The sequence below is a fragment of the Molothrus aeneus genome, chromosome 2 (genome assembly GCF_037042795.1).
Source record: "Molothrus aeneus isolate 106 chromosome 2, BPBGC_Maene_1.0, whole genome shotgun sequence".
NCBI lineage: Eukaryota > Metazoa > Chordata > Aves > Passeriformes > Icteridae > Molothrus > Molothrus aeneus.
The window spans coordinates 89,238,854-89,246,724 of NC_089647.1; the positions used below are offsets into that span (position 1 = coordinate 89,238,854).

The following is a 7,871-nucleotide window of genomic DNA, read 5'->3' on the forward strand; positions in this document are numbered from 1 at the left end:
TTTTACTGTGTGTACCAGGCATATCTTTGCAGTCATGTATCTTTCTAAGAATTGAAGAGACAATTGTTTCAGATTAGATGGACGGAGAAAAACAAAATGGGTTTTCCTAGACAGAGAATATTTTTCAGCATTTATGTAACCTCCACTAAATAAATATTTTTAATTGAGTTAATCCTTGTATCCTTGTGAAGCATATGTTTACCATCATCCTAGTCTTACAGCAGGAGAAATTTGAGGATTAAAAGTTAGATTAGTGCTCAGACCCTCACAAACTTGCTTGACAATTCTAATTCAAATCTGTAAAACTTTATTTTATGATTTTATCCTGATGTCCTTCTTCTTCCAGAGCAAAAAATCTGCTGTACTAAAAGAAATAATCATTGCCACAGTATGGAAAGTACAATATAAAACTGTACTGGTCCTGTAATTCATTAGAATAACCCCCTTTTCTTTATAAATGGCATCATTTAATGCAATTCAGAAATCTGTGTCCAAATGAAAATAAATTTGAAGGACCACTGTCTTTTGAAGTAGAAGCTATTACAGAGCTTTGTTCCCCTGATGTTTAGTATAATAACTGCTCTCAAATTAAATGTATTTGTATCTAGTTTATAAATCTGTATTTTTCAAAAAACCCTTCTTCTTTGGTAGTTGTCTTTTCCTCATACTGGGATACCATAAACAGATCACTTTCTACCCCCACATTGCTAGTGTGAACTAGTTTAGTTCTTTTCATAATTTCATGTTCAAAACCAATATTCAAACTATAATTTTGGTAGTCATGCTTGGAACTGGGTATTTAATTTGGGAAACTTTTTAGGTATTCACTGGATGTTAATAGAGACCAAACACCTCACTGTAGTAGGAGTTATCTTGCTTCTGTCTTGTTTGCAGTGTCTAACTCTCTTGATTATTATTATCATCTTCGGAATCTGAACTGAAAACAAGAACATCGGCTCTTTAGTGGCCTCTTAAATCCCCTTATCTAAATTAGAATCAGATTTTCAGAAATGGGTGTATAGAAATATACACAAGAGGTCTGCTACATAAGGAACAACCATTGCATGCTGTGTACTTTACAGATGACCTTGCTTCAGATGTAATGTTCAAACCCTGTAGGGAAAACACTTACTCAAGACCTTACAACTCACCCAAGGTTTTACAGGACTTCTCTGTTTGCTGGCTTTAGGCCAATAGAAATTCACTACAAGCAGGATTCAAAGGTCAGCTTGCCTTCCTTTTCACCTTCACCACTCTTCACCTCTCTCACAGCAAGCACCAGCTTGGAATCAAGGAATTTCTATGTGAATTAGAAAACAAAAACCAGGCATGTTTGCCACTTGTTAGTCAATTTCATAGTAAAGCATTTTTTCAGCATGAAATGTGGCTTCTTCAATATTAGAGAAGCTGTTAATTTGGCCAATTTTATTTTCAGTGGGAAAAAAAAGGACATTTCAGCCCAGATCTCCATGCTTAAGCTTCTACACCTTGGATCTTGTCAAAAGTATCTACTTTTGAAGAAGAACAGTATCCTTCACCCAGCAGATCAAGCTCTCTTACCAGACTGCATCCCTCATGTGGCTCAGCAGTGGCTCAGTGAGGGGGAGGTAATGCAGTGAAATGGAGTCCAGCCCAGTGATCTAATTTATAGGGGGGCAGTCAGAATGAAGTTGAACTACAGATCCGTAAAGACATCTACATGTAACTGGATATTTTAAGTCTCCAGTTTTGTCTGGAAGTTTTTGATGATTTGTTTTGATTTTGTTCAATATGAAAAAGAAATTACAGAAGAATTAAAAATTCTGTCAGAAGAGAAATTCTGATTTCTCAGCCCAGTGGGTTCTGTTATTGCATTACCCACACATAAAACCAAATGACTGCTACAAAAACACAGTCACAAATCAAGCCCCTCTCGGTAATTTCTAATTCTGCCTTGGGTAAAATCAATACCTAATTGCCTGCAAACCAAGATAAAAGTAAAACCCAGGGAAGACTTAGTCCTCATCCTTTATACCCACCACTTACTGGACTGCAGCTCTCATTTCTTGATCAAGTATTAAGTGCCCTCATCCAGCAGTAGAATGCTTATCTGGCAATTAAAAGGTTCTTCCATCATTCCCATATCAGAGAACTTCCTGTATCTCATTCGTAGCAATTGATGGAAATGTAATTTTGGGCAACAGAAGTAACAGGGCAGGTAGTCAGGAAATCTAGGGGAGGAGGAGGCTTTTAAGGACCTATGTTCTAGCCAGAAGTAGAATTAATTAGTGCCAAGGAAGAAGAATCAGTAGGTAAAATGTCCAAGAGCTGCTGAAGTTTCTGTGTGTGTGTGTGAGTTAAAAGAATGCAAGAGTGACCAACACTCTAGCAAAAAGACACTGAGAAATTCACAAGGGAAGGTAGCCGTTGGTATTTTAGTACAAAAATAACCTCATGGAAAGAACACTTTGGATTTCCTTGTGCAGTGTTCTGGGCTTCAGCCTTAATGAAACTCTGTAGGGAACATCTGGAAGATCTGCTTTCCCTAAATGTGTTACATAGCCAAAGACAGGCAGTTCATAACCTACTCCCCCAAAAAGAAAACCACCCAATCACAAACACCCCCCCCCCCCAACACAATAAGATCACATTTTTACAAATATTTAATAATGTACTATATTCATAGCAAGATTGGGGCAGCAATATACCAGCATAAACCAATCACAGTCAGCTGCAGTCTTCATTTTAATCCATTTGAGCTGATCTAGAGTCCGTGGCTGAAGAATTGAAAATAAAAAAAAAAACTGGGTCAGCAGAACAGCATATTAACTGTAACTAAACAAACACATAGATTTTTCAAGTGTCAAAATACTTCTCATTGTTATGCTTTGAACTTTCAGCAAAATGAGAGTTATTTTAAAATGATCTGGGAATCATTCATCCCATATTATGGTGGTAATAGACCCTTCATTTCTCCTTACAAAGTAGAATGTTACTATAGGGACTGATAAATTTGCTGCTGCTCTGTTATTTAGGATCCATCAATCACACTGCAAAACCCTAAACAATTCTAACTTATGAAATGGGAATAGAAAACAGAGGAACAGAGGGAGGATCCATTTTTTTTCTTTTTTGCTATTCACTGAAGTTCCTCATCTTTCTTTAGGAAACTCTTAAGTTTCTTTTAGGTAGGAGGAATTAACTTCACATGCTTCTTGTACTGTATACTGTATGGGGTTTAGTAACTCTGTTTAAGGCCAGGGAAGAGCATTTATGAGATAAATATGACAACTGGTCTCGTTTTCCTGAAGTGATAAACCCATTGAAAGCAACTATGTGCTGTCTTAAACCAGTGTGCAGAAGACACAGTAGTATTGTTAATATTTGCTTTCATGTGCATAATCAATCCCTTTGAAGTGCAGCAGCCATGCTGATTACACTGAAGTATGGGCAAAGAAAAGTTTCTCCCTGTTTCCTCTGACAAAATAACTATCCCTACTTTATGATCCCTTCAGCTTTGATCTCTCGCTTTGTTAACTTTATATGAGAGCACATGTTTCATGGGGACTTATCTAAAAGGAGTATTTTAAGATAATTATCTGAATACCATGTTATAACCATGAAAATGAGGCAATATTTCTCAGACATGGTATATGCTCTGTTGTTTCTACCTTCCTTGCTTTTCTACCATGGAACAACTTTGTTAATATTATTTTGGTAACAGCTTACACCTTTTCTTGTTATCTCTACTTCTTGGGATGCTACAACTGCTCATTAAAATGCCTAATGTCCTGACAGCTACATTCAGCCCCATGCATTTGTAAAGTCTAAATTAGGCCCATCAGATAGCTTATAATTTCGTTTGTATAGACAAAAGCAACCACTAGAAATAACTGAAAAACAACCCAACACTTCCAAAGAGGAATATTGCTAGGGGAGAAAAGTAATGTTGCTTGATCCAGTTGGAATCATCAGCTAAGACTCCTATCCCTTTTAGTGAAACAGCAGGCTCAGAAACAGGTCCAGAACACAACCTTCCCCACTTTTCCTTTTTGGTCAACTTTCTTCTTCATGCTCAGGATACAGCACTTTATATAAACCTCCTGGCTCATGTGCCTCATGGGCAGTAGGGCTGGGCCTGGGGGTAGACCTCTGGGACTTTCAGCTTGCCCAAGACACATGTTGCATGTTTCTTGCCTTAATTTGCCAAAAATTTTTAATTTGGCAAATGAAAAATTGACTTTTTGCTTGTCTTAGTCCAAAGTGTAGATACTTTAGACTGAGAATGCTGCCTGGTTAGCAGAACATCAGACAACTCACAAGTCATGAACTCTAACTTCTTGGGGCACGTTCATGTTGTGCTTCCTATAACTGCTATCACCAAACAAAAAGATAAAGATAAAAAATTTATCTTAAAAGATAAAACAAAGTATTTTAGATTTACACAAACCAAAACAATCCAGAAATGCCCAAACCTCTTCCATTAACAACATTCCCACCCCGTACCCCAAGGGCCTCACTTCCACAGGAGACATACCTGCTGCACACAGTGGCAGTGCAGGATGCAGCCAGTACAGCCTATCCATCAGTGCTCTAGGAATGAGGGTAGAAAACAACTACTGTTTAGAAGGTGGGGCAGTAAAATATTTTAATCAGGCAGCTCAGTTGCAGTCAGACAACTGACTGGGAGCAAGGTAATTAACAGCAGCTGACACAGCCTGGAGTCAGCACTGGCAGTAGTTTTCCCCTCTGGCTGCTTCCATAAAACCAAGGCACCTGTGATGCCTGCTGTCTGCCCTCAATAACCCTCAGGGTTCTGGAGTCCTCTCACAAGCTTATAAGGAATTATTGCTACAGTAATTATCCCCTACCTGTCAGCATCTTGGAACCAAGTAGAAATTTGATTTGTATTTGTCTGTGTGCAGAAACGGGTCACCAGAGGAAATTAGTTGTCTTATTTCAGTTATCATACAGATGACTATAAGCACAGGGAGGAGGTTGTTCAGAATGTAGCACTGTAACCCTGTTAGTCTTTTCTCAGTTAAATTTATAGGATTAATTTGTTTACAAAGAAGCTGAACTCCAGCAGAAGTCTGTTGTTAGCTCTTTTAAAGATCACATCCCAGCACACTAAACCTGATAACAGCAATACAAGCACCAACAGATGAGTTAGGTTTCTTTCAAGGGTGCAGAAAAAAACATAAGAGAACAAAATGCCGAACCCAAGTGACTATTAGGAAGAAGCAACAGTCCTGCCTATCTGTTATGGTACATCTTCTGTTTCTTTCTGTTTTCTTGGCGTCTTTCATAATTCTTTGTCTCTCTGGACCTCTATTTAATAATCTCTAAGAATCCAGCAATCAGACCAGCAATGATTTCCCCTGTGATCTGTCACAACCTACTTGTGCTGCCAGTCTTCTGCTGGCTATTCTGCCACCAGTTTAAAAAAACCCCTCTATATTACTGCATTATAATACTTCTCAGTTAGTTTAATATAATCAGTTAATATTTTTATCAAACTAAATATGCATTTACTTAGCTTAATTTTAGGAAAAGGAAATAACAGGGCTTACTTGCCTTGGTTATTAAGGCATGAAGACTTGGGGTCAGAGTATACTTCCATAACAGTACTGCCATTTCCTTGAAGTGCAGTCTTTGGAGTAACTTACTGTGTAAGAAAGCAGAATCTAAAAAACAAGGAAGGATACCTATATGGAGTAGACATTGGTAAATTTTGGGGTGCAGCAGATAAATCCATGCTATTCTGATGAAGCAATCAAATTTGTCACCCTGGAAAGACCAAGATACCAGGAAAGCTAGAACAGAAGTCCTGGAAAATAAACCATAGGTGCTAGTGCTCTGTTCACACTGCTTGATGCAGTCCCACAGTAAGATACTGTTTAATCATTGCTGCAGGTACAGTTACCTGCAGAAGATGGTGGATGTGATTATAGTAGAAGACTGAGTCCTCCCTTGCTTGACTAGCTGTTTTTATCACAGTATCACAGAGTAGTTTGGGTTGGAAGGTCACTTTTAAAGCTCTTCTAGTCCTACCCCCCTGAAATTATCAGGACCTTCTTCAACTCAAGTTGTTCAAAATCCCATCCAATCTGACCTTGAATATTTCCAGGCATAGGGCACCTACCACCTCTCTGGACAACCTGTTACAGTGTTCCACCGTGCTCATCATAAAAAATTTCTTTCTTGTATCTAGTCAAAATCTACGCTATTTTAGATTAAAACCATTACTCGTCCTACTGCTACAGGCCCTACTAAAAAGCCTGTCCCATCTCTCTTATAAGTCCACTTTGAATACTGAAAGGCCACAATAAGGTCTCCCCAGAGCCTTCTCCAGGCTGAACAGTCCTAACTGTCTCAGCCTTTCCTCATAAAAGAGGTGCTCAAGACCTCTGACCTCTTTGTGGGCCTCCTCTGGATTTGTTCCAACAAGTCTCCATGTCCTTCTTATGCTGGAGGTCCCAGGTCTGGATGCAGCACACTAACTGGGGTCTCACCAGAGCAGAGGAGAGGGGGAGAATCACTTCAACAAGTTCATGCTGCAGTCAAAACAGCAAGCTGAATTAAAAACCCTGAGATAGGTCTTTCAGCCAGATCACAACAGGCAAGCTAATGATGCAGATAAACAGACCAAAATGCCTGTATGAAGTTTCACCTGTCAATAGAACTATGTCCCTAAGAACTACTGAAGTGAAACACAGCTGGCTTCTATGAGTAAATGAATAAAAGGTACTTCCAATAAAGGTATGTTGTTCAAAAAGGGCAGTACAATTTTGGGAATAAACCTGAAAATGAGTTGCCTCCAAGGCACCCTAAGATACTATCAGAAAGGTAATGTCACACCTCCTCTAGCTGTCCCTGCTGAAGAATGGTGTGTAAGCAAGATGTCCTCTGTACCCCACACAATGTAGTTCATGGATTTACACCTCCTACTGAGGTACAGTTTGAATGCAGTGAGACAAGAATGTCCTCTCTGATGTCACAGACAGTGAAGGTGACTGAGCATTTAATAGACAGTGAATACGGTGATCATATTTTCTTGCTAGTTTTTTAAATAAAATAAGGAAAGTTGCTGGATTTAAAAGGTATCAGTTACTTCAGCTGCTTCATGCATAGGTCCCAGCATTCAGTTTATCCTCTAGAGTGTCTCACTGATGTGAGTTTTCTGAGGGGTGTTACTTGCCTATCATGGCAGTAACTAGCCCCTCAACACTGCCTGTCAGGAGCTGCTGCAATCCACAGGATGAGCTGTGTGATTACTGTCTGCCAGGAGAGTACATGATGGCAATCCAGCTGTTATCATTCCACTAATGTGTAACCAGCTGTCTTGTTGGCATGGGCTCAAGATGAGTCCCTGGGATGAAAACACTGATTAGCACCTCTACTGGCCCAATTCAGGCCCCTGTGTAGTTCAAGCACTACCAAAAAGCAGCAGTATGCCCCACATTTAATGGATGTGAGCAGGCTTGTTGTGGTTGAATTATACAGTACTTATCATAGACTGAAGGGAAAGTTACATTTTCCCTTTGGTAAACTGTTTTTCATTTTAATTAATGATTTATTAAAAAGCTTCTCCCTTAAACATAACAATGTTCTTCTCCCTTAAACACAACACTGGATTCCCTGAATGGGTAGCACAGCCATTTAGCTGAAGTCTATGAGCATTTCAAGTACATCACCAAGTCATCAGAGCACAATCTCCATACCTGACAATCCATGACCTCCTTGCTTGACAATCACCACAAATTTACTGCTCAGAAATTGACTGAGCAGTATGGTGAATACATTGTCCCAGGGAATCCTACCACATCTGCTCGGCTACACATGTTCACTTTAGAATAAAACTGGCTTTACAATATTTGCCTCTTTTCTGT

The 7,871-nt window shown here is 39.2% G+C and overlaps 1 protein-coding gene across 1 annotated transcript in view; it reads left to right on the top strand.

The window, feature by feature from the left end:
• LOC136553611 (pinopsin-like) overlaps window positions 1-7,871 on the top strand; it is a 74,205-nt gene that overhangs the window by 59,350 nt on the left and 6,984 nt on the right. The window lies entirely within an intron of this gene.